The sequence below is a fragment of the Euprymna scolopes genome, chromosome 19, assembly GCF_053919585.1.
Source record: "Euprymna scolopes isolate OS-2025 chromosome 19, ASM5391958v1, whole genome shotgun sequence".
Classification (NCBI taxonomy): Eukaryota; Metazoa; Mollusca; class Cephalopoda; order Sepiida; family Sepiolidae; genus Euprymna; species Euprymna scolopes.
Genome location: NC_136500.1, coordinates 108,550,524 through 108,578,505, shown reverse-complemented (window position 1 = coordinate 108,578,505; position 27,982 = coordinate 108,550,524). Strand labels below are relative to the sequence as shown.

The following is a 27,982-nucleotide window of genomic DNA, read 5'->3' as shown; positions in this document are numbered from 1 at the left end:
AAGTATATGAAAAAAGAATATAGATAGATTTCTATGAGTTGTTCTGTTTATAATTGTTTATTTTTTGGGGGGGAAAAAACAAAAAAACTTATCGCCATTTAATTTAAGTGGTTTGCCATACTGATTTGCAAACTGAACAGATACCATAATATTTAAAGTTAAATTCAAATTTTGATATATCTTTTCATTTAAACGCAAAAAAAAAAAAAAATGAAACAATTGGGACGCTGAAAACGTACACAGTAAAACAATAGGTTTTATTGTCGCATTGATTATTTATTTGTAATGCAAATTAAAAAAACATTTTCGGGGTTATTTATTTATGTTGGTAGTGTAGAAGAAAATGTATGAATGTTTTTTTAAGAAAGGTGTATTAAAAAATGGAGAATAAATTTAAAAAAAAAAAAAAAGGGAAGGCGGTGGGTAAATCGCCATTGTAAAATGTTCTTATGATTATCAATACGTTAAAGTAGATTTATTTGTAAGAAAACTGCGTAAAAATAACATAAACGTAATACGGGAATGAACGATGTAAAAAAAAAAAAAAATGTAGAAAGTTGAACAATTGTTTATTTGGATAATTTAAACGCGAAAAAAATACCCAAACAATTGGGACGCTGGAAACGTACACAGTAAAACATTTTTATTATCGCATTAATTATTTGTTTATGTGCGCATGCGCAACCGGAAGTTGTAAACCGGATGTTGGGTTACAACACCTGTTACAAGATCATTTGAGTTTTATAATTATATAGATTGAGAAAAAAGTTTTATGTTGTGTTAAAATGATTTCTTTGGAGAAATCTTGCATTTTGAACTTGCGCCGAATGGTCACACCATCAACGCCGAAACTTTACTGCAAGAAACTTAAGTCTACAATAAGCTGGTTAAAATAGACACACATTTCAAACTTTTTCCTTGACCTAATATTGGACTAAGTCAGATTGGTTTTAAAATTTATCACATTTTTTAAATTAAGTTATTGTAGTTATAAATGAAAGTGTCAACACATTGAACAAAAGTAATTGGTCGCTATGGAAGAGATGCTGGATTTAATATTTCACAATGGCATGATTGGTCTTCTTAGGAAGATAGGCTGTTCTGTAAATAATTGTAGTAATAGTAGCAGCAACAGCTACTAATACTATAGATTTTTCTAGGCAATAGTAATAAGATATACCTGGAATATAATTGCAGATATCTGCACCACATGATACAAAAGGGTCTACTGATGACAGACTTGAAAGAAATAAACATCCTACAAAAAATAATTCCTACATGTTTAACGTTTGTGCTTACTTTACTGACAGCTAGCACTCGGAGATGTACAAAGCAGAAATAAGTTTTAAACCTTGATATCTTATGCTAATTGACATTTTTTATGTGTCAACTGTAAATATATCATACATCACTATTTAAGCATGACTCTGACCAAAGAATCATTAGAATTCTTACTTTCAGAGGAGCCATTATTATATTAACTATAATCATGAAATCTCTAAAGCCCTCAAGATTCTATTTTTCACTGTTAACTTAGTGAATGACCAATTCATCACCGAGGGAAAATATTATCTTACCTAGGTCTATCAGGACCCTCAGACAGTGGTCTTCATTAGTAATGACTAGCAGGGAGACTCAACGTTATCTGCGATTGAATGATGATCAACAGTTGTTTCACACTCTAATATTTTTATTGTCATCGAAATCAGTGAAATCGACCATCTTTCAAGCAAATCAATTGATTGCCTCTTCTCTAATTGGAAATCCATCACAGTGCACCGGGAGGAAGTTTCACATGCCTCCTCGCAGTGCCTTAATCCACAATACATTGTAGTATACATTGCACTGTAGAGAACCTACTGTTGATTTTATAAAATTGTTTTTATATATAATGGCTTGAATTAAAGTTTAAAATACAAAAGTCAAATATCATGCTTCAGTTGTTCTCTAAACAGAAACCTCTGTTTTGAACGTACCCTTGTCATATAAAGAACCTACCGTTGATTTTTATATACCTAGCCTTACTGCTTGTGCAGTGATAATGGCTTGAAAACTTCAAGTATCATGCTTCAATTATGCTTTAAACATTCATTTTGAATGCACCCCTGTCATATCAAAGAACCTACTGTTAATTTTATATGTCTGGCCTTTTGGCTTGTGTGATAATAAAACTTCTCAAATACATTTATGATGTTGGGCTGTGTAAGGTGTTAAGTTTGGTCAAAATCGCCTGTTCCTTCTTTCATCAAATTATTTCGATTATCAATACTTATCAAAGACATTCAAGCCTATCTGAGAACACTGCCAGGTACATAAAGTACCTTTGTGTAAAATTTCATGAAAGTCGGCCCAGCCGTTTTCAAGTCCATAGGGAACAAACAAACAAACACACACGCACACACACACACACGCACACGCTTTCTTTTCTATAATAGTAGAGATATAGATAATAAAATTGTTTATTTAACCCTTTCTTGTCGGTGTAGATTGATAAGTAATATTTTAGTTGAAATGTAGTGCTGTTCAACACATTGTATACAATGTTCCTTGGGTTCGTTGTTGATCAAGAAAACGTTTGTTAATGATAATTGAGCATCACTGACTACACTTCAATTTGGCAAAGAGAACAGTATCATTGCGTTCTGGAAGATTGATTATTGATTATGATCGGGCATGAAAAACTGTTACCTTATGTGATTATAAATCCACCTTGATTATGACACATTAATTGTATACGTTGTTTCTTTTTAGAACTGAAAAAAATCCACTTGTAAAGTTGAAGTCTTTCTTTACAACTTCATACGTTTTAATTATGTACACATCTTGTTGCAGGAATTTGCCACTGTAAGCTCGCCGTACATTCCCTCCAACGCCATATTCTCAGAACACTTAGCTGACTCGTAGATACTCCATTCACTTCTTCCATAATGCCTGTTAGATTTAAACTCTGCCTTACGTTTCTGAATTTTTGCCGTTCTTGATTTTATGACTGACTCGGCAAAAAATAATTTTGGTTCAAACCAAGTATATAGTTTCATGTTTCCTCTCAACAATTTACGCATTCTATTCATACCTTTTATCTACCTATTGTTATTGTAGGTGAAAGATTTACTTTTGCACTGAATTAAAGTGTTTTTTGTTTTGTTTTATTAAAGATAAATTTTAAAGGGTGTTATGTAAATACTGGTATAGCTATCACTGTTTTTTTTTTTTAAATCATTTTTAAGTTTTTAAAACTTGACTATAAAGATTTATTGGTTACAGGCAGTATTCACCAGCGTTGCCAACGTGGAGATAGATTGCTGATCATAATTAATATAAAATATTGTCATGTTTGTAATTATTTCCTTGAAAGAAAAGCTAAAAATAACATTTGCAATATGAGATCAAGTAAATAATTAAAAAAAATAGCGTGTAATGTTTTTTTAAACCTACTTGTTGATGCTGCGGCGTTTCTCACATACAACTGTAAAACGACAAATGGCGATAAATTCTTTATTTAACTAGCGGGGATACCCAGCGTTACCCGGGTGTGTTGTGGTGGTGTAGTAAGGGTAGGAATAAAAAGCATCCCAGTGAGGAGAGGGGAGAAACAACAGGGTGGAGAGAGGTGTTAAAAAAAGTAGTAGTAGACTGCAAATGCGAAGGAGGAAAAGAAGGTAAGGTTTAAAAAAAAAAAGTAGTAGGCAGACAGGGTCGAACCTGTAACACAAAGGAGAGAAAGAAGGTAAAAAAAAAAAAAAATGTAATGCATTAGCGGATGTTGCCATCACAAGCAGAAATTGTGTGCATCGACTTTAAGCATAGTCAATCGAACATATGATGATTTAAATGCTTTGCTGCTTTTTCGAACAGTTTTGCTTTATACGAAAAAACCAAACAAACACCTGAGACGACACCACTGTGGAAATTTATAACTCGATCAAAAAAAAAAAAAAAAAAAAAAAAAGATAGAGACAGTGTCTGTTTGCAAATCTGAAATATTAGGATCTGGGAAGTATGCAAAAATTTATCGCGGAATCTAACCGACGCGAGAACCCCAATATAAAAAAGCCTTTTGTGGACATACACAAACGCTCGCACCCATTTTGCCTTTTATATATAGAGATATTTATTTTAAACCTTTAGAATACTAATAAAAATACTTCAATGTTTAAATCTTTTTTAATTACATTCTCAACTGAGATTTTTTTTTTGTTTTATGAAAAAAAAAATATTTAACAAAAATGAATTTCGTTTCCTTATTTTCTAATACATTTCGGTTATTTTTATAAAGATAAAACTGAATGACGCCAGATGAAATCCAAGGAAAATTTCTATGTTTTTAGATTCTGTGACAAATTTAACCGTTATTGAAACTTAATGAAGTGTTCTGTTAACATAGTTTTATAACACGCACACAAACATTAATTTTTATATGTAGATAAAAGCATAAGGGCGATTTTTTTATGGAAACCGCTTCAGACAAGTCATGAAGTCACTTGATGTAAGGAGCTAAAAACTAAATACTACTGCAAAGTTAAAAACCTGCCAATGATAAGTGTTAAATGGGATAGATTCTGACCCAGAAAACAGCAATTCTATCCTCTTTAATAGAAACACCGCTCATGGAATATGAGAACTAAAGAACAAAATAATTGGAGATTTCTTTGTAAAAAGCAAAAAAAAATAAAAAATAAAAAATAAATAAATAAAAATAAAATAAAAACAAAAACTGGCTTTTCAGTTTAACTCTATTAAGATCAGAAGGGCTATTTTGACTGCACCAGCCCTCATTCTAGCTTCCTCTGAGTCTGCCATCTTCTTTCGAATGCAGTTTTATTTTTTTAGGGGAAGAGGGTGGGGTTTTTTGTTTTGATTAATGGATGACTACAAAATTCAATCAACTTATTTTCAAACCAATTTACTAAAAACGTTTAATAATTTCTGAACCAATTTCTTTTGGGTTTAATTTTTTTTTCTATCAAGCAAATAAAATATTTTTAAATTATTCAATTGATATTTATTTAACCGAGCCTGGCACAAGGCACAGATATAGAACACTCTAAATGAAATTCACTTATTCACCATTGTCCTATGTTAATTTCGAAATTTGCTTATACTTTATTTAGCTTTCAGAAAATTAGCAGTGATTTGCTTACATCATAATTTGGTTTGTTTTAAGGAATATTGACTCTGCCTATTTGACATAATAGTGTTTTCTAATGAACTGGTGGATCAGGTCCAATCTCTTGGTTGAGTCATATCAAAGACTTAAAAAAAGCTAAGGATCAAGGATAAGTGGAGTCATCCAGGAAGAACGACATCTGTTTAGTGGCCAATGAAAAGGGAGCTTTCGATTTGTCCTTGACTACAGTCGATCCTTTATTTTTATAAATATTTAATTTTATTATTTAATGCTAAAACAATGCTTATTGAATAATAGTTGCTATTTAATATTGTATCCAAAATTGAGTGAAATGTAAATTTTCGATTTTTATTAATAGTAGTGTCTAGTAGTTGAACACAATAGATAATGGATGTGAACTTTGGACTAAGTAAAACTGATTTCATAGTCTGCAATAGTATCCATTATGTCAATCACGCATCTCACCAATCCATCATAATTTCGGGCTGTGAATTGTAAGCTTATTTAAAAATAAGATTCAGTTTAAGAAGAAATTAAAAAGTCTTTGCTTTCAATGTTTTCTTTTGCAACATTTCAGATTAAAATCCAAAAGAAAACTCCAGAATCTTTCTTCAAATGATCCCACCCATCGTCACCAGTAGAGAAAAGAGTAAAAAGCTTTCATGCTGAAGTAGACAGAAAGTGTATCTGTCTACAAAATCTCTTTGTACATTAACACTTCATCTTAACTTTTGACCTCTCTTAACAACTATAAACCATAAAACATCATATACATGTTTTACTCAACTCCAACCGTATTTATACAATAAGTATTACATTTCTTTTTCATGTTTTCCTTTCAAGCAAAATGCCCCATCCATCTATTATACTAAAAACTGAGTAAATCAATGTTTACTAAAAAGCTTTTTTCCCTTATATACTTTATAGAAATCCATCCTAAAATATTCTTTAGTTCTGGAATTGAGTTATGTTATGCTTATTGTTTTAGCCATTATAAACGTGTGTAAATCAGATAACAAACTAAGCAGCTTTAGAGTTAGCAATGGCACGATTGCATATACTCTTTAGGGTAACTTCAGAAAAAGTGAATCAAAAAATTGCCAACACTGTCAGGTTTTCATAGGAGTGATGAAAGGTTTTGATACATAATAAAACGTTACTATAGTCAATTCGATGCACACCCGAATTTGTCACAATACCTAAACATATTTACCAACACGTGAAAGCACACTTTTACTTGGCTGTGTGCTCTCTGAACCAGACCTTCTTCTCCTATGCTTTTCAGGATTGTAACGTTAGGGTTTTCATGTTTCTGAAACACTGGCAGTATTTTCAACTTGGTTTGATTTAATGCAAAGTCCATAACTTTTCAAACTCCTGTGTGAGAGCTCCTCTATACTCATGATTCAAACTTTATTGCTCGTATTAAAGAGGATATGCACGCTGTAATGGACCTATCCAGCATGAACTATTATTGAACTCACTACCAATCTGGAGAAAAAAAAAAGGCAATGCTTATAAGTCCACCAGGTTTAGAATATGTCGAACCCAATATCTACATGTAGTGGGCCAGATTGAGTGGAGTTGACTTCTTTGTATTTTTTGGGAGCACTTTGAAAAGCGAATCCTTATTTTGTTTATACTCCTATATTCTGTGCAAATACCCAATGATTAGTTAATCTGAAAAGTGTATAGAGGCTATTTGGAAGATAAGGGAGGTAAGGTGATATATTTTTTCTAATTACTAATATGCTTGTGCCCCAAAATTACAACACATTTTTTTTTTATTGCTTCTCAAGTTACCTATAACTTTTATCATAAAAACCACGTGAGAAAACAGTTGCCATTTTATTTACATTATAAACAATACTAATACTTCAGTTAGCTGTTGCGCATATTTACCTTCACTTGAATCTAAACTGAATTACCTACTTTCATGTTAAATGCATAAATGTTAAATGCATAAATATTAAACACAGGGACAGTAGGTGCTTTTGTAGCGAGGAGTTCTTTTTTTAGGGTGAGGGTGCTGGCCCCATGCCTAACCTTTCCAGAAAGTACATACAGCACCTTGCCTTCCCAAATGGTCACCCATCTGGTACTGGTGAGGCTCAACATTGCTTAACTTCGGTGATCTGACGAGAACCGGTGTGTCAACGTGATTGTGTTGTACATGTATTATTATGTAGATGACAGTAAATGGTAGTTTGTGAAAACAACTGTTTGATGTTAAAATAAACATCATACTTTCTTCAGGTATGCAAAAGGAAGGAGAAAGACATTTTCAGCGATAGCATTAGCAAGAAACAAGGCAGATTATTAAGGATTAAAGAGAACACAAAAAAGAGACAAGTTTCCGAAATATCTTTATTTAACTGATTTAGATTTTCAATTGATCTCTGATTAAAAGGGGAGGGATTTATCATGAGTAGGCGGGGGGGGTATAAAATATTGAAAAAAGTGAAAAATTAGATTAATATTTGAATCAAGCCCCATAGCATTGAGCCCCTAAGGGACATAGGCCATCTACAACTTTGTAGATGCTTTTGTAGCGACTGAGTTCTTTTTACAGGGTGAGGGTGTTGGCCCCATGCCCAACCTTCCCAGAAGGTACATACAGCGCCTAGCCTTCCCAAATGATCACCCACCTTGTACTGGCCAGGCTCAATGTTGCTTAACTTCGGCAATCTGGCGAGAACCGGTGTGTCAACGTGATTGTGCAGTACATATTTAAATTAAAGGCATTATGAAAATATCTGGAAAGATGAGAAATTGAGATTTCAAATAAACTTGCTGTACTTAATTTTCACTTTATTAAATTTTATTATCACAGTTCATCTGTTTTTTTATTTTTTTATTTTGTGAAACCCCTTTTTTATATTCATAAATCGTATGTGATGCATTTCTATGATAAATGTTACTGTTTGGTAGCATTAATGTTTATAAAGTAAAAATTAATTTTAGTTTTTATTTTAAAATCAAAATACTTCATGATTACTTTTTAATTCCGATATAATTCCCCAATAAATATTTTCTTTATTTCGATTGTTTATGTGCATACGTTTGTGATTATCTATTCATTTTTGGCTAAACAACGACAAAATGGGGTCACATTATTAGTTATTTCACTGATTTTTCACAGTGACACTGAATGAAAGTCTGTCTACTTGTCTTGAGGAATGTGATTCAAATCTAGGCCACAGCCTAGCATTCACCTGTAAATTCCAGTGTAGATAGCCATAGCAGATATTCAGGGTAGGATACCCACTCGACCTTGACCAAGGCATCCCATTTCCCTTGGTCACACAATCAACAGTGCTACCCTCCTTACTAAGAAGCAGTTACACAGCTAACTTTTCTTTTGATTGATAAAATCTCAGCTCATTCCTCTTTTTTGAAGTAATCCAGAGAAGGCAACTCTTAATGTCCCACAAAAGTCTCCATTATTTTTATGAATAAATTTCATCATCAATACCCCATTCCAAATTAATAAACAAAGATTTGCATGTAATTTAAAAAAATAAACATCTTTTCACTTTTTAAAATATATTTAAGAATGTTTGCCAAAAACAAAATATGTAGTGATATAAAGTTTTGTTTTATTTTTCTAACCGATTGCGTCGTCTAAAAAACAAATTATGTAAAATATGTAACAAAAACCAAACAACTATTTTCTTTCTTGGTCGTTTCAAGACTAAAGTCAATAGGCATCTCCTATCTTTGCAATAATTAATTCTAGTTAGCTCCTTACATCATGTGGCTTCATGCTTGTCTCGAGCGATTTCCAAAAAGAAAAAAACAAAAACAAAAAAAAAACAAAACAGCAAAAAAACAAACATTCCAATAATATCTAGTTACGTAAGCCCATTTGAAAGAAATTTGATTTTTAAATTGGAACGATTTATTTTATTTGTTTTGGGGAAACCTTCACTAAACTAAAGTATAAAGATTAATTATTGAAATAAAATTTTTGGTACTTTTGGAAATTAAAAAATGAAAATATCGAAAAAGGTTATATTGCACGTATCTGTTATGGAACGAAGTTCTCCAAAAAAAAAATTTCACTTAATTTCATTAAGTATTTTTTTTTTTTTAAATTTTTTTTTTTTACAGCGAAAAAACAATTTCTTATGATACCGAGCAAAAGGTTCGATTTTTAAGAAGAAAAGCTAGTATTAAAGTTGGGGAGGGAGTGTCGGCGCTTTACATTGAGCTATCTCCCTATGGCGTGTTTAACAAATTCCATGATGGCTGACTTCAACGTGCTCTCATAAGAACGTGTTTTTCCGCTGTAAAAAAAAAAACAAAAAAAATTACTCGATATTTTTTTTTTTTTTTTGAGATCTTCAAAACGGATACGTACAATATAACCTTTTTTCGATATTTTCATTTTTTAATTTCTTGATTAAACTGCACAAGTACCAAAAATTTTATTTCAATAATTAATCTTTATACTTTAGTTTAGTGAAGGTTTCCCCAAAACAAATAAAATAAATCGTTCCAATTTAAAAATCAAATTTCTTTCTTGATTAAACTGTACAAGTACTAAATTTTTAACATGTTTAAACTTGAAAATTGAATAATTTAGAATCTAGGTAGATGTAAATGTTATAAAAATAATGGAATATGTATTTTATATGTATGTGTGTGTTACAGAAGACCAGAAATATAGTGATACCATCAGTTTCAAATCCAACACAAAGGGGTTATTGGACATCAGCTAAAAATATTATCTAATTTTCAGTTTCTTTGGAGTATTTTCAAATGTTTTTAGGAGGTATACTATGAGCACAATCTCTCATGTGAAAATTCAATTGTTTCAAATTTTAATTGAATAGTAATTAGACACAATTCTGACAAAACTCACCAAATTTAAATTTCTTAAGACCCCCTTAAGCTTCAGGTTTACATTTAAGACATTTTTTTAAGAATCTAAACTATGTAATGGAGTTTTATTAAAATAGAGATTCTAAACACAAGCTGTTAGTAACATTACATCCTCATTAACTTGGCCTTTTGGTCAAGATCAAAGTGTAGTATCTGTTCCGACAGATGCTGCAAGCTATTACTAGCTATGACTAGCAAAGACCAGATGTGGGGGCAACCCCACATGCCTGACCATTAACCAGCTCCCATTTCCCACCTCTCGGGAGCTGGTCCCCTTTTTCCCTTCCCCCTCCCTTCACTCCTCACATTAAAAATCGGCCTTGTGCCTAATTTGCTCGGTGGGGGAGCAAATAAACACCATCTGTTCCGGCAGATACTGCAAGCTATGACTAGCTAGGACTAGCTATGACTAGCAAAGACCAGATGTGGGGGCAACCCCACATGCCTGACCTTTAACCAGCTCCCATTTCCCACCTCTCGGGAGCTGGTCCCCTTTTTCCCTTCCCCCTCCCTTCACTCCTCACATTAAAAATTGGCCTTGTGCCTAATTTGCTCGGTGGGGGAGCAAATAAATACCATCTGTTCCGGCAGATGCTGCACTTAAGATAATTTGTACCAGTCAATGGAGGGGAAACCCTCTATACTGGGACAATTATTATTTTTGGTAACCAGAGTGCCCCCTTTTTGCCTACTTTTAGGGGAGCTGGTTTTTACCTCACATTAAAAACGGCCTTGTGCCTAATTTGCTCAGTGGGGGAGCAAATAAATACCATCTGTTCCGGCAGATACTGCAAGCAAAGACCATATGTGTGGGCAACCTCACATATAAGACCTTGGTCAATGTAGGGGCAACCCTTCATACCAATTGTCACTATCCAACTCCCCTACTCCCCGGGGAGTTGGTCCCCATTTCCCCTTCACTCCTCACATTAAAAATCGGCCTTGTGCCTAATTTGCTCGGTGGGGGAGCAAATAAATACCATCTGTTCCGGCAGATACTGCAAGCAAAGACCATATGTGGGGTTTCCCCCACATATAAGACCTTGGTCAATGTAGGGTCAACCCTTCATACCAATTGTCACTATCCAACTCCCCTACTCCCCGGGGAGTTGTTCCCCATTTCCCCTTCACTCCTCACATTAAAAATCGGCCTTGTGCCTAATTTGCTCGGTGGGGGAGCAAATAAATACCATCTGTTCCGGCAGATACTGCAAGCAAAGACCATATATACCTCACATATAAGACCTTGGTCAATGTAGGGTCAACCCTTCATACCAATTGTCACTATCCAACTCCCCTACTCCCCGGGGAGTTGGTCCCCATTTCCCCTTCAGTCCTCACATTAAAAATCGGCCTTGTGCCTAATTTGCTCGGTGGGAGCAAATAAATACCATCTGTTCTTCAGATACTGCACTTCAATTTCTTGTTCTCTGTCAATGGAGGAGAAATCCTTTACGACTGAGACAATTTTTATTTTTATTCCTTTTCTCCACATTAAAAAACGACCCTGGTGTCTAACTCTGTCCCGTGGGGAGGCATTGTAAATAGGAACATTATATCCTCATTTTAATCTTCGTAAGGATACATAAGTGTTGGAAAAATGTTCTATTTCTAGAATTTCACCTGTACTGGGATGGATATTCTTTTTGTATGGTAGTTAAAGATTCAGGTTTTGAACCTCGAGGTTGATGCATTAACTGCCATACTGTGGAGTCTTCAAATAAAAAAAATAAATAAATGATATATATTTTTGGATATGTTTGTGTACATGAACGAAATTTAAAAATTTAAATCCCTATAACCAAGTCTAAAAGCATATCATTAGAAAAGATATTTCTTACAAGAATGTCGCAAATTGCGAAATATAAGACGACTATTGTTTTTTTTTCTCTTTTTTTAACTCAACTTTTAATCTTTACAAAATATGATACTCTCTTTTTTGACATGACACAAAGCTAACTTATATATATATTAGCAGAGATATCCGACATTGCTCAGGGCAGAATTTACATATTTCTATTAAGACTCTTCTCTTTACATTTCGCTATATGTTACTCTACCTTCATCCCCCTCCTCTTCCCGGTCCATTTCTCTAGATGGTTATACACACATACAACTCTCCTTTATAAATTTCTTAATGAATGGGTTGCCATAAGAGAAGTACCTCTTTAATAAAAAATCATTAACTATTCTTTAGTACATAAAATAGCTAATAGATTAATTTGTAAACTAACGAAACCTGTATCAGTTGACTCCCAAAGAATGAATATTTCTTTTTAATTTTGGATATTATTCATCTGCAATAAGGCTGACCAAGAAAATACCATCTTTGTTATTATTTGCTTTGTATTTTTTACTTTTAGGTGGACACACACACAGACAACTGACCTTTTATATAATAAATATATATATATATACACACACGAGCAGGGCTATCTTGCATCACAGTTCTAATTTCTGAAAATTATTTACTTTATAAAAAAAAATGAAGGTAAAACAAAACTGCTTAGTATTGTCATTTGAAAGGTTTAGGTTCATTTTGGGACAAATCACAATCTTCGTCTATAAGTATGGCATACTAACTAATTGAACCACCGGACAATTAGGAAATGCTGATGTTATTAACTGCATAAACCGTATTTTTTTTATTTTCTATTTTTTAATTACAAGGGAGTAATAGTCAATGTAAATGCGTGAATTTCTAACACTTAGTTATTAAATTTGTTCCTGGCGTTATAAGTGACAATGGAAGGACTTCTGAGTGTAAGCGTACCCCCTCATCTATTTATGAGTAATCTATATATATAAAAGCGAAAATGTATGTATGTATGTACGCTTTTCCTCGATGTCCACAAAAGGCTTCTTTCAGAGAAGCGCTTGCTCGGTTCACAACTTCTTAAAACTTTTTATATCATCTATAAATTGTAATATCTCAGAGTTATCCACGGAGCTCGCCTGTCTATTTAATTTTATTGACTTTCAAACGTTAATTATTCGACATTTCCCGCATCGACATGCGTTACATTCGGTTTTCGGTAAAAAAAAAAGAAGCGAAACTCGACTCTAATCACAGGCCGAAAGCCAGTTGTCTCAAGAGAGAGCTAAGTAACGTTTGTTCAATGCCGACTTCGTCATATCAGACTGTAGCTTTCATTTCGCTCCTCCTAATAAACAGGGAGCGGGTTTTTAAAAACAAGCAAACAAACCGATTTATTCACCTCATTCAAAACTGTCCCGCACAAAATGCTTACTGCTGAAGACCTATCGCCGTCACGTCAATCAAAAACGCGCACCTGTTTTTTTTTTTTTAACACTTTACTATTTTCCAACTGCGCGTCGTGAAGGCTTCGTTTTTTTTTTCACGGGCATCTGTTTTTTTTTTTTTTTCACATTTTCGGGTTTTTTCACATACCCCGAAAAACACCCGAGCAACGCCGGGTACCCCTCGCTAGTCAAAAATAAAATATCAATCAGGATTAAATATTAAAATAGATCGGAAATACTTTTTTTTTTTTTTTTTTTTTTTCAGTACACAGACCCAGTTTTGCTTTATAGGACTGATAAAACCGATTTAATTATGTTCCTTTTGTGAAGAAAATTATTCACAGCAATGAAATGGGAAACAAGACTGTTTTTACTTATAAGTAGATATATTTATACATATATAATATGGGATAATATATTTAATGTTATTTAATAATAATAAAGTACATAATGGATGCTAGAAATGTTATTTTTTTTTTGCACACATAGTAAAATATACACTAAAAGTACTGTTGTAGACATAATGTAGCAATACATCAGCATTAACTTGAGTAATTGTCTATATTTCAACATGCATCCCAATTTCAATAATTCTTGTGTATAAATTGTGCATGTGTTATTTTGAATTATGGAAAAAGTAAAACTAAATTTTATCTTGTGTAATACTTTTTATGTTTTTTTATGACTGCACTGTGATAAAAAAGAAACAAAAACTTATGACGGTTTTCATATTCTTGACATAGAATATTACTATTTTGTTGTATTTGGTCAATATATTTAAGAATACAATTTTTATGACTAACAAAACTGGAATCTGCTGCCCGATTCTTGAAAATTTAAAAAGGTTCAACTTCAACATAAATCTTCCAACAGAAATAATTTCTATATACTATATTTGAAGAGTAGAAATTGAACCTTGGGTTTACTTTGCGCAGCCTCGTAACTCTCACTTCCTCCTATTTTGTCCTTTTAGTCCTCACATTCCATGAGTATTGTTTCTGACAAAGGAAGTTTACTGGGTGTGTTTGTTTGACCGGATGATGTGTGAAGATTTTCAATCCTCTCATCGTATTCATCGACATTCAACTAACGTTGCATTGCCGCTTGTTGAGTGTTTCCTTAATCATAATCAACGGTGACTAATTCATAAAACAACAAAAAAGCATTTTCATTTAAAAAAAGCAATAGTTTTTCAAATTTTTCTCTTTTTTTAATGTACCAAATTTTAGAATTCAATTACCCAACAAAAATCGAATAGACGGTCTTTTATTACACAAATTCTTGATTGACTCTTAAAATTTTAAATGCTCAAACTCTTTAAGCAATGAATTTGCTCCAACTTTACAGTCCTAATGTCAAATCATTTATAAATTTACATTCTGTATCTGTTTTTGTTTCTTCTTGTGCGTATCAAGGCTAAAAGCTACTCGAGGATACAAGCTAATAATTTGAATGGATTGTCAATTTAACGATGAATATTATGAGAGGATTGGAGATGATTAATGGAATGAACACCAGTTTGATTACTTATGGAGATCGTTTATGATTATGTGGTTGACAATGAATTTGAAGATGATGTTGTAATTTGCAGGGAAGCAATTGTGTGATAATGTGCTTAACAGATTATAAGTTGGAAAGTGTTCATAAAAATTTCGTCCCGCATTAGACTTATTCGAGCATCTCCTTGTAGAAATCAATTTAGAATTTTTCAATATATTTGTTGTAACTGTATTAAATGAAAGTAATGGTCTGGAGAACATAATGCTGGTTTATTTGGGGAGGGGGAGCTTTATCTGTGTTAGTGCCATGATTGCTTGTTGTGTGATGTTAGCCATAACAAATGATTAGTCCATTTCATTCAAAATGAAAAAAATTCGCTTTCCTCAGTCTCAAATGAATCCTTTAAACAAACCAGTTGTTCCACTGAAGTCTTTTCATACTTTACCGACGCTCCAATGATTTATAATAATGACCCCCCCCCCCGCCTTTTTTTTTTTTTTTTTATTCTGTCAGGATTTTTTTTTTCTTCCTCAGAAAAATTAATTTGATATCTTAACGCTTGTTCTGGATTTTGCTATGATTTTTTTTTCATATAAATCAATCTTTTGATATGGATTACACTCTTGCCCAAAAATGAATTCTTTCTGCTTCCAGGAAAATCTTTAAACTCACGCTTATGTATACAGGATTATGTTATATATATATATATATATATATATATATATATATATATATATATATAACTCATAAACTAATTAACTGATCTGTGTAAATTTTAAAACATCGTCACTAGTCACAATGTGGACTAGATTTAGTTTAACTTAGTTTAAGAGGGGACGGGAACTTTTTTTGAAAATTCAAATACTTCCGATTTTTGAAATTTTTTCGATAAGTATTAGACATCAATTAATAAAAATTCCTCAATTTTAAGTCTACTTGGAATATTTTAAAGGGGTTTTACAGGGTATAATCTGTGCACAAGCATTCATTTGAAAATTTGCATTAAATTCAACCCATCGTAATTATACACGAATTAAAGAAAATGCCCTGAATTTTCAATTTCTTCTTAAAACGTCTTAAACTTAAATTTTAAATGTTAGACGTTTTCTAGAATAAAATCACTTAATGGATTTTTATCAAAATTGAAATAACGATTCTAGACATAAGATTTAATATTATATTTTGATTTTAATATTCGTAAGAAGACTCAAAAGTTTTGCAAATCTGTTGTTTGAGGAATTAATTTTACATGTTCTTGGACCGATATTCTACTATTTGCATAATTTCAGACAGAACCCATTCTCTTAGTTATTGCTGCCAAAGAACACATAAGAACGCTATTTGTTGGCTAGACAGAGTTCAAAGGCGATTTTGAAATCTAGTGTTTTCTTTTTTTTATTTTCTTTATTCTTTCTCAAAGAAGAGAAATTCCTAGTTTTTCTCTACTTTATCATTATTTCCATGGATGAGCTCCAATCTCTAGTTCCCTCTGGCAAAACATGCACAGAAGAAGTTGTTTTGTTACTTGCTTCCTCTGTATGCCTAGACGAAATTTCCATGAATAGTTTCTTTGCAAGGGTTTTATGTCTGTGGGACACATTGTTGCAGAACTATTTTCATGCACACAACAACTTAGTCATTTTCAAATGTCACCAGATTCTTGCCATATTCTGTCCTCACAAGTAACCAAATTTAGTTCATTGCATTAATAATCTTTTCATGAGGTGTTTTTGCATGGCATTCATATGTGGTGATCCTCCAATAACAAAAGAAAAAAAAAATGGCATCACTTTAAGAACCATACAATGAGTAGCTCTTCTAACTGGAGATTGTAATGTTTTGTAAAGGTTGTATGTCAATAAAATCGCTAAGTTTTGTCTTATCTTACAATTATATGCAGTTATTACTTTAACATATTGTTGTGTTAAAACGTTTAATTAAGCTGAAATGTGTAAATGGTTAGCTGAATATAAATATCCTAAGAAGATAAGTAAATCTTGCTGGATCATTTAAGCATCATCTAATCATACAGTTCATTGTAAAAAAAAAAAAAAAAAAAAAAAAAAAAAAGGGTGGAAGTGGTTATGAGTGTGAGCTTAGCATGCTGAGTTCGAATTCTGTCAAGGTTACTGTTTCACTTTCATTAATATTTAGCAAAGGTATGAATCTATATCTTTCTTCCAGCTATGAATAAAATAGTAAAATAAACCGGAATCAAGTCTTGGTTAGAGGATACCACTAGTCTTTCTCTTCTCATACCAGTATTGTTTCCAGTTGTCCTGGATTTTCCCTTTCCACTAGACTTAAGTGATTTTTGTTCAGGAGATGTGTAGTTGGGGATTGTGTAACTATTACTACACATAATTTAATAAAGAATCCATTCTCCTAATTATTGCTGCCAAGGTGCACGTAAGAACTCTCTTTGTTGGCTATTCAGAGTTCAAAATCGATTTTAAAATCTAGTGATTTTTTTTTTTTTTTTTTTTTTAACCTTTCTCATAGAAGATAAATTTCTGGTTTCTCTCTACTTTATCTCTCTGCATAATTTCTGTTAGAGGAGATACCTATTGTCTTTCAAAGCAAAAAAGAAACAAATCTTTATACCTAAGATTTAAAATGTTGGACATATTGCATTTAAGTTGACATATCAAACTTTGATTTTGAGAAGCCATTTTTGATTTGTTACTGTACCATATTATTGACACTATAATAATGTGCTTTGCTACTAAAAAAAAAAAATGTAGTACTGCCGGTAGAACTGGTAATATGAAAACATTTTATAATTATGACTGAAAAATTAAACTCTGCAAAGAGAATAACTCATCTTAAAAATTGAATATAAGGAGTTGTCACCCTTACAATTTTCTATGCAAATTTAAAAAATGTGCAAAGAAATAAAATTAAAAACTAAAATGGCTTAACTGTATCTTGTCCTAGGTATAATAGGAACAGCTGGTAATATATATATATATATGTCATCCACATACAGTACTGTTTCACTGTATCACAGCTCATCAGTGCGGCTAGGCAAACAACTACCACTAGCCAGGATCGAAACCTGACCGCTTGTACGACAGTCAAAGCTTCGAACCATTATTTATATAATATATATATATATATATATATATATATATATATATATATATATATATATATAAACGACACCCTCTCCAGTGCAAAAAACACAGGTGCAACTAAATGAATGTAAAAGTTCTGTGGTCATTGACATCCAGAGTCGATTTCAGTAGCATAACCATTCTTTGTAACCTTTTAACCAGAATGGGTCCTTCACAAAAAAAATACTTTCAAAGAGAGAAAAGAAAAACGCACACTTATTTCATGCAAATGTTGTAAAAGAGAGAAACTGTCATCTTTAAGTTAGATATGATGAATATAAAAATGACATTTTGGAAGGAGTGGAAAAAAGTCTTGTATGACTGATTGTATCAGAGAGAGAGAGAGAGAGAGAGAGAGAGAGAGAGAGAGAGAGAGAGAGAGGTGTAACCTCTTTCGGATAAAATAAAAAATAAGATAAAACGCAGGTGAAGAGCAAGCAAGCTGAAAGAAACAGTATACATGGACTTGTCAATTAGATATATTAGTCAGCCCAGTATAGATTTCAATATGGCATGACTTCCATTGCTCAGTAGACTTTTTTTTCTTTTCTTTTTTATAGAAAAAAAAAAAAAAAAAGTGGAAGGAAAGGATACTTAGAAAAAAAAAAAAAAAAAGGATTAAATATTAAAATGTATTTTTTCAAAGTTTTTTTAATTGTTGTAAACTATGAAAAAACTTTGACTAACAGAACTGTAGACGGCATATTTCATTTGCTTGGGAATATTACAAGAAGATTTACGAAAATGTGGAAATATTTAAAAAAAAAAAAAAAAAAAAAAAAGTTTCTAGCTAGAGATTGCAATACCTGGTATGTTTTTTACAAAGCCATCCCCACTTATGAAGGCCAAGAGGCCACTTGAGGATAAGGGTTAAAGAGTGTACAGTAGACAATTGGACAATAAAGTAATCATTAGTAATGGAAATTCGGTAAATTTGTTATCTTATATGGACCGGCTCATCAAAAACTTGTTTACGTTAGACTTGAAGACAACCATATTGTAGTCAGCTGGAAAGCAGGACAACGGAAGACAATTCCACAGGCGTACAGTTCTAAGAAAGAAGCTTTGTTCATGGAATCTACGTTTAGTTATAGGCACAGATAAAGAGTGGGGGAAATTATTGATAGTGTTTTCTACTAGAGGAGTGTTTCTTGTGAAAGTTTAGCGAGGGGGGGCATAGATTGGAGTTAAGTCGAGCACTTGCCATGAAAATAACGATAAAGCAAACTCGCAACATCTCTTCTGTGAGAAAGAGGTTGCATGGAAGAGAAAAGGACATCCCTCTATGAGGCTACAAAGTCTATTTTGAAATCTATCAAGGCAGGATAAGTACTTTCTAGCAGCTCCTGCCCAAATGTGGCAACAGTACTCCATCCTTGGACATACCTGGCTCTTATATAGATAGAGAATTGCATCAGTGAGATATCTACTGGATCGATAGAAAGATCCCACCATTTTTCCAGTGGCCTTGGCAACGGATTTAATGTATGTGTTCCATTTCAGATCCAGAGTAAATGTCAAGCCCAGAAGCTTGTCAAAACATGAGGCCTCCCCAAGATGAGAGCCATTCATTTCAATTCATGCCAGATGGGGATCAGAGCGTTGATGATGTAAGGATAAAAGCTTGGTTTTAGATGCATTAAAAGTAACAAGCCACCTCTTTCCCCATTGTACCACTTGCTCAAGATCAGAGGAGAAAGAATTGGAGAGAACTTGGTCATTTACGGTCTTAGATGTGCTACCATAGATAGTAGTGTTATCAGCATAAATGTCTACGAATGATGTAAGGATGTGATTTGGAAGATCATTAATGTAGATCAGGAAGAGAGTTGGGCCCAGGATGGACCCCTGATGGACTCCAGCATTAATACTGGGAGCTTCTGATTTCTGCCCATCAACCAGTACTCTTATGATCCTATCAGAGAGAAATGATTTAATAATTGAGAAGACATTTTCAGCTATATCGTAGCTGGAGATTTTGTGAAGTAAACCTTTATGCCATACTCTATCAAAGGCTTTTGATATGTCAAGAGCAATTGCCCTAGAAAGGTAGCCTCTGTCAAGAGATTCGCTAATCTTATGAGATATAACTGTAAGCACATCTGCTGTAGATCTAGCAGAATGGAAACCATATTGCGTGTCACTAAGATTATTTTTGCTGAAATGGTTGATTACTTCTCTATTTAACACAAATTCCAGCAACTTATGATGCACAGGAGACTTATTGGCCTGTACTGAGATGGAGGTGAGCGATCACCTGAATTTTTAAATGCAGGGCATACTGATCAGATTTTCCAGGGTGATAGGAAGCAATTCTCCTTAAGACAATGCTTAAACAGTTTTGTAAGTATGGGCGCTAGTTCTGGTTGAAGTTTTTTGAGTACCATAATTGAAATACCGTCAGGGCCTATTGATTACTGGAATCAAGGTTTTTGATTATCTTGGCAACATCATGTACAGATATTTGTATATTACATAGCATGTTTTCTGATACAGGAGGAAATATTGGGGGTTGGCAGCCTTGGTCGCAAAGGGTAGAATTAACTGCAAAGTTCTTGGCAAAGTGTTTGGCTTTGTCTGATGCTGACGAGATTACCTCAGGTCCATTGATGATAGTTGGGATAGAGCACACGCTTCTGTTCAGGATGCTTTGCTATTTGCCAAAACTGGTGAGAACCAAGCCGCTGCTCAGCTACTTTGGACTTAAGGGACTGAGCATACAGTTCTCTTGCATTCTTTATTACTTTTTTACAGTAGTTGCTGGCAGTCCTGAAAGCGGCTTTAGTCTCCATATATCTATTATGTTGGAAGCAATGGAAAAGGTGATTTGTGTGCGCAATGGCAGCAGCACATTCTGGAGAAAACCACGGCTGGCTATTAGGTTTTTGCTGGAACTTTTTCGAGGGTATGAAACCATCTATACCTACAATTATCCATTCGGTCAGGTCTGATACTATAGAGGACACATCCTTTTTAAACATGGAACGCGGAGGTAGATCTGATTATAAATGTACGGAAGCTATCCCAGTCAGCCATAGAGTATCAATATACTGTATGATGGAGAGGTACATCTGAGGACTTACATTTCATTTTTATAACTGATACAACAGAGTGGTCGGAAGATCCAAGTGGAGACAGAACGGAAGCTGAACACAGTTCGGGGCAAGTTGTGAGAAAAAGGTCTAGGAGATTTGCATACTGGCCATCAGTATCGGGCACACAGTGGACTCGCGAACAATCTGAGTGAGGGAGAAATCATGACAGAACCTCCCCTCATCATCGGTCTTGTTTGAGTGAGTTAACCACATTGTGGACCTTGAAGTCTCCACAGACATGAATATTAGCTGAAGGATAAGCAGATAAGACATGGTCAATTTTCTCAGATATGCTTTTAAAGATAGTAACTCCACTGTTGTGGGGGCGATAGAGAGCAAATATAAATGCAGTAGTTTGAGCAAGTGCAACCCGGAAGCACATATAGGGTAAGTTAGGATCTTCTCTGGAGATGTCCTTACCACATGAAAAGCCATCTTTAATATAGGCACGTATTCCATGCCCATGGCGATCCTGGGGGTCAGATTTGGAAATATTGGTTTTAAAAAATGATTTTTTAACTTTAAGTGTCATCTTATATGCCAAAATATACGGTAAATAAGATTTCTGTAAAACTTGGAAACTGTAATATTAAAACTAACAATATGTATGTGGTTGTGGTTCTTTGCTGATACTACTGCATATCTAGAGTTTGTTGCCAATATGTCTAAGGTAAACATTGTCAGCTCATCGGCCATTTGCCATCACCTCTGTCAAAGCCAGTTGGTTTGAGGATCCCCAAGAAGCCAATGATCTCTAAGGGCCTGTCTGGTGATATTGAGAGTGCTATGGTTAACGATAAAGGAGGGATTGCACCTAGTAATTCATTCCCAATCGTTTGTTTGCACTTTTCTTAATAAATACACTTTGGATTCTTATGAAATTTTGCACAAACATTAGTTATGGTGAAAGTAAATGTTTGCCAGAACGGATTTTTTAGGATAACTTTTTTTTTCAGGAAATTGTAACACCAAACGAAGATGGGTAGTCCTGCCAGTATATATAAATATGTCCTCCTTCTTCCTATCGCAATGAAAACTGTAAGACCATATAAATAATATTTTAACTAAGATCTGTAGAGGAAAAAGTAGATTAAACTATTTTTTTTTATTAAAAAACGTTGTTTTAAATTTTGACTTTTTGTAACTAATACTAAAAATGTGTAAGGATGTCATTATCATAATTTGAATTATATTTGTGCACTCAAACTTTTGGGTCACTTTTTATTGACGCAAAGTCTTAAACTATTTAAAGTTTTGGTTTGTCCTTTTTATTATAGAATTTTAAAGAGAAGTGTTGACATTACATAGGAATTAAGCCATTTATAATCAGTCTTCTTGAACCGATTGTAGTAAAATGGAAATTAATGTGTGAAAGCAACTTAAAAATATTTAGTGTGTGTGTGTCTCTCTCTCTCTCATGCAGTTGCTGCTTAGCAAATATAAAAGTCGTTCAAGGATAGGGGTGAATGAGATGGACAGTTGAATATTATAAGAAGATAAAATAATGTAATAAAATTATGAGGAGAGTTTATGACCAGTTTCTGTTTACATATCTGAAGATGACACTGTTAAAGTTCTCAGGGAAGCAATCTCGGGACAACATGTTCCACGGATACAAATTTGGAAAGAAACGGTTCAGGAAATTTCGTTTTATTTTAAGCATACAGAAGAAAGAAAAACCGACTGGTATACATTTGAATGAACTCTATTAAACAAATATTTTTTTGTAAACTTCATGATTGACAACGGCCATTATTTATTATTTAAAGTTCCGACTTACAAAGAAAAAACATGACTAAAGTATTAGTGGGTAGATGATTTCTGAGGTGATTGTCCTTTTCACTTCTGCAGTTTTCTTCTAATCTCTTTCACATTTTATTTTTCTCTCATTCTACTTCTTTTTATAGCTGGAGTTGTCATTTTAATCATCTTATCAAATACTTTATCTGTCAATTTCAGACATTTTAGAAGACAGTTCTTCTCTATTGTTTATGCGTTGTTCAACAAACAAGAATTCGTTCATTTTTATATTTGTTTATAGTATTTCATCTTTTAAAACTACTTGTATATTTTCAGTGAATAATTAGAATTGTTTTTTTTTAATCTCTTGCATGTCTTATCAATCAAAATGCCATTGAATCTTTGGTGATAATTATAAAGTACCTCTTATCTTTGTATTAATAAAACTATCAGACAACATCAAGTGTGCATGTCTCTTATATGTAACGTTGATAAATACATTCATTTTCATTTACTAATAATCAAATATTTATTCAAATAAAAAAATTAAAAGAAAATACAGGAACGAATTTAAAAAAAAATATAAACATGATTATTTTTCTTTAAACTATCCACTCAAGTAACGCCAGGTACGTGCAACCGGTTTTTCATGCAACCAAAAACATTTACATGATTCGGACTGTTATCCTCATCATAATAAAAATTTTAATCCAACTATCTTTTCAACTGATCCTTATAATCCACTGGAATAAATGAAAATTCAGTACAGTACCTTTTTTATGGAAATCGCTCCAGACAAGGTATGAAGACATTTCATGTAAGGAGATAGAAGGAAAAGGTCTAAAACTAATTAACAGTAAGTATTAAATGGATAAATTCTGGCCCCAAAACAGCAATTTTTTCCTTGTTGTCAGAAACATTGTTCATGGAATATGAGGACAAAAGGAGCAAGATAAAAGGAGCAAGAGGTACAAGGCTGCTGAAAGTAAACTAATGGTCCACTTTCTACTTTTTCATGCTTTAATGCCTGCGTGATAAAACGCTCAGCATCCAGAGGAAGAAATGGCGCTCTTCTACATTTCTATAAACTTTAGGTAGCCCTTAACACTGATCAATCCATTTTTACTGAAGTATTATCAATAAAATACATTGTGACATAGCTATAAAACCCTTCCTACAGATTATACATTCCTCTAGTTGATGTAGTTCTCATCATTCACCAAAAACTTCAGTAAATACAAACTGTGGAATCAAATAAATGCTTATGAAAGTTAAGAAAATTTACACTTAAATGAAGCAATATTTATATAATAGCCATGGACTAGCAACTAATCAGAACCCAGAGAATGGACGTGGCCATCTATATTGGAAACTCTCAGTTTTTTTATAAACGCGTTTTATACGAGGGGCGTGCAATAAGTAATGCCCTTGACCCACTTACAGTTGTCTGATGAAATTTTGCATGTGCAATGATTTATATCTCCTCGGGTTATGTGGCAAATTACAGCTCTGAACTAAATTGTGGTTTCTGTTTTACAGGTGTTTGAACTGAGTCAGGTGTGAAATGGAGCCTGTTGAATGTCGAGCACTGATCCGGTTTTTGTATTTGAAAGAACGCACACCACAGGAGACTTTTGATGAAATGGAAGAAACTTATGGTGATAATGCCCCATCATATGACCTTGTAAAACCCTGGCATCGTGAATTCAAACATGGCCGGGAGTCTGTGGAAACAGCTCCCAGACCTGGCCCCCCCCTTCTGCCATTGATTAAACATCTGTCCGTCAAGTTGAGGCTACCATTTTGGAAGATCGGCGTCAAATAGCCCAAGATATCAAGATTAGTACAGGGTCTGTGGAAACTATCATTCATGACCATTTGCATATGCATGAGGTGTCTGTCAAATGGATTCCCAGGTTGCTCACACCATTCCAGAAGCGAGAACACGTCGAGTGCTCAAAGATGAATTTGGAGATGTGCCAAGAAGATGAGTCAAAGTTTTTCAAAAGACTGATTACACAGGATGAAACCTGGGTCCATTACTATGATCCAGAGACCAAAGTCCAGTGAATGCAGTGGAAGCACTTGGACTGACCACCTCCAAAGAAGGCAAGGGTACATCTCTCTGCTGACAAGGTCATGCTCACAGTCTTCTGGGACTAGGACGGAGTAGTGATGACAGATTTCCTGGCAAAGGGTACCACAATTACATCAATTACATCATTTTGAGGAAATTAAGGGAAGCTATCAAAATCAAGAGGTGGGGCAAGATCAGCAGGACAACGCTCCGGTCCACAACTCACATGTCGCCAGATCAGAAGCACAGACGTGTGGTTATGAAATCCTCCTCCATCCTCCCTACTCTCCTGACCTTACACTCTCTGACTTTCACCTCTTCCCAGCCATGAAGTTGTTTTTGAGAGGAAAGCGTTTCCCAGATGATGCAGTCTTGATTTCTGAAGTCACGTCGTGGTTGGAGGACCAACCTGATGTGTTCTACAAAAATATTCTCCAGAGCTGCATCAAACGATGGGAGAAATGCATAACTCTGGGTGGTTCCTATGTAGAGAAAGACTAATAACTGTGCCAAGTTTCGTTGCTCTACTGCTATGGGAAGTGGATCAGGGGCATTACTTATTGCACACCCTTCATAGCATTCTATGTCGGTCTTCTAATTGAACTGAACTTGTAATGCAGCTAAGCACTGATAACTATGATAGTTATATCAGTTTATGTTAGAGTAAGTCTTATGCTATTGTAGATATATGGATAACTAGCAATATTAGAATTAACAGAATAGATTTTATAGATTGAAATGTTTGGTAAAAATCACTTCAGTAATGCAATGTTTCAATGATCAGATTGATAATGCACTAAAATTTGGTTTGACTAAAAAATCTTTTTATAAATCCTGATGTGCAAAATCTAAATTTAAGAATTTAAACATAATGTCACGCATAGATTTTTAGTTTTTAAAGACTTATCTTTATAAAAGAAATAATATATTGAGTTTAGATAGTGGCACGTAAAATATATTGAGTGTTGCAAATTTTCTTATATTTAATGGGCGGGGGGGGGGATTTAGATATTTGAATGCTGCTCACAATAGCATTGTGTAACACAAAGTCGAGAAAGTAGGATATCAAGCAAGCTCCCCTAAAAAAGGGGCACTCTTGCAATTAAAAAAAATTACCTGAGCATCCCTGTCACCATTCTCTGGTCAGGGCATCTCGGGCAGTAAGCAATAAACTTACTCCACCCGAAAGCCGGGTGGCAAGGCATGGGAGGGTGGACGTCCTGGGTGATACCCAAACGGCGTATTTCAGTCTGACAAATACTGGGTCAGTTCTTGGCCCCGCACCTGTCAGGCTAATTGTCCAGAACGGATTCTTGACTGGTACTTTTCTACCCAAGTCTCAAAGGAGCAAGGAGACTCCTCCCCACCATAGGGGTGCCCACATCACCAATATGTGACACAAGGTCAGAAGGTGGGGATCTAAGCAAGCTCCCGTAAAGGAGGGGCACTCTTGCAATTAAAAAAATTGCCTGAGTATCCCTGCCGGCATTCCCTGGTTGGGGCGCCTCAGGCAACCAGCAATAAATCTGCTCCACCCAAAAGCCGGGTAGCAAGGCCTAGGAGGGTGGACCTCCTGAGTAATACCCACGCGGTGTACCTCAGTACGGGCTGAGTGTCAAAGTTGGTAGATTCCATTTATAAACGTTGCTGATAGGTACTGATGAATCAGATTAATTCACGTTCTGCTAGCAGCCAATCAGAAACCAGAATTGCTCCATAAAAATGAAATCTTTTTTAGTATTCCAGCACATAATTTTTTCCTGTCAACACAAGAAGGATCTTTTGCTCTTTGGCTGCAAAATTATAATTCGTCCAGAACAACTGCCCACTGAGAATTCATCATCTCCAGGATTTGTGTAGAATAACTACCCATTCGAAACTCTTCTGAAATTAAATATGACTCCCAATTAAAGATTGAGTTCAGATAATGGCGCGTAAAATATATCGAGTTTAGATAGTGGCGCATAAAATAGAATGGAATTTCTGGAATTTTTGAATGAGATAATTACAAATTTGTTGATGTCGGATGTTAATAAAAGTGACAAGTAAGACACAGTCTGGACATAAAATTATCAAAGAATGATTGCGTTTCGATTAGTTCAGGAAGTGCCTACAGGTATAAGCACTTTAGGTTCCATGCTTCTCTCATGTAATCTATTTTTATGAAAATGTAATTTGTCTGTGTCAAAACGTTGCGATATATATATATGTGGCAAAGCGCCATTCAAGTGTATTTAAACAACTGCGTTGATAAAAATATTCCTGAGTCTGTTTTACTAAATATGTACAACCAAAATTATTTCCGATCATGGTACGACTGACTGCTCCTGCTGTTTGTCATATAGAAACAACGTGTAAAGTTGCTTGAATCAGTCGTGCCGGATTTTGTACATAAGGGAGTTTACTAAAATTACGATTATTTGCTCTTGTTGCTGATTTGCTATTAAAGCAACTTTTACAAGGACCAGCTACTGGGTTTGTCAGGGCAAAATATCGTAAAAATCTGTTGTGATATTATTAAGATAAACAATAAAATGAATTTACTCTCAAATTTCAATTGAGAGGTTATTTTTGGCAAATATATTTTTAGATTCATATAAAAAGTATTTACAAAAAGTATTTTTTTTCTTAATATTATTTTTTCAATTCTGTGTGCCACTTTTTTTCACTTTTTTTTTTTTGTTAAAATCTTTTAAATTAAAAAAAAAACAAACAAGTTTTTTAGATTAGTCGTGCCTTGGTTTTACTAATTATGCACGACTAAAAGTTGAAGATTTTATGGATGTCTAATCAAAGCCTCAGACAATCATTTGGTACATTGTATTGGAAAAAAAATTGTCTCAGTCATTAAGGGATTAATTAGTCAAAGCAATTTACTCAGTTCATGAGCACAAAAAAAAAAAAATCTTGTATTAAAATAAACAATTAAACGGATTTATTCAAGTTTACTAGCCTGGGTGCCTGGTGTTGCCCAGGAGGAGTGTGTTTAGCAAAAAAAAAAAAAAAAAAAAATTGTAGTAGACAGGCAGGCTCGAACCCATGACGCGAAGGCGAAAAAGAAAGAGGTGTGTGTAAGGGTGTTGGTTGAGCAAAAAAGGGAAATTGCAAGCACAAAAAAAAATATAGTAGTAGTAAGCAGGCTCGAACCTGTAACGCACCAGCGAAAAAAAGAGGT

The 27,982-nt window shown here is 34.0% G+C and overlaps 1 protein-coding gene and 1 pseudogene across 5 annotated transcripts in view; one reads left to right on the top strand and one right to left on the bottom strand.

Annotated features, from left to right (window-relative positions):
- Positions 1 to 27,982, top strand: part of LOC145239869 (prolow-density lipoprotein receptor-related protein 1-like) — a 520,067-nt gene that overhangs the window by 12,139 nt on the left and 479,946 nt on the right. The window lies entirely within an intron of this gene.
- LOC145240435 (5S ribosomal RNA) lies at positions 7,187 to 7,303 on the bottom strand (annotated as a pseudogene).